This window comes from Penaeus monodon, chromosome 23, assembly GCF_015228065.2.
Source record: "Penaeus monodon isolate SGIC_2016 chromosome 23, NSTDA_Pmon_1, whole genome shotgun sequence".
Lineage (NCBI taxonomy): Eukaryota > Metazoa > Arthropoda > Malacostraca > Decapoda > Penaeidae > Penaeus > Penaeus monodon.
Window position 1 is genome coordinate 15,840,434 of NC_051408.1, and position 497 is coordinate 15,840,930.

Below are 497 nucleotides of genomic sequence, written 5' to 3' on the forward strand. Positions count from 1 at the left end.
GTCACCATTCACATTGTTGTTAGTATATTTGTAAGAACAAAGAAATGGAGTAACTGTCAAAGAAGAAAATGGGCAGGAGTTGGTCAAAGACGGAAATTTTTTGTGATAGATTTTTGTGAGGCTTCTTATATCTAGAGTTTGCAGAAGAAGCAGAAGGTGAGTTTTTTTCCCAACTAAATAAATTTGAGGGTAGATTACAACCTGACTGGAGAGCGTTTTTGGTTATGATGCATAATTTACTAGTATAAAGGGACAAAATCATACAAATATGGTATAAACCAGAATGCCGTGATAAGATAATGGGGTAAGTGAATTGGATCGTGGGTTAACATATGTGTAGTTTAGGGCCCTGCTTAGACTCATGACACAGAAATCTAGGAGTTCTAAAATTCAGAGAATGAAATGACTGCTTGTATGATTTAAAAATTACAAAAAGATCAGAGATGGATTACATTTATACATCATAGCAGTACATAGCATTGATGACTTCCAGTTCT

At 34.6% G+C, this 497-nt stretch overlaps 1 protein-coding gene across 6 annotated transcripts in view; it reads left to right on the plus strand.

The window, feature by feature from the left end:
• The window catches only part of LOC119587818 (inosine-5'-monophosphate dehydrogenase 1b-like), a 51,071-nt gene that overhangs the window by 7,725 nt on the left and 42,849 nt on the right, over window positions 1-497 (plus strand). The gene's annotated exons all lie outside the window — the stretch shown is intronic.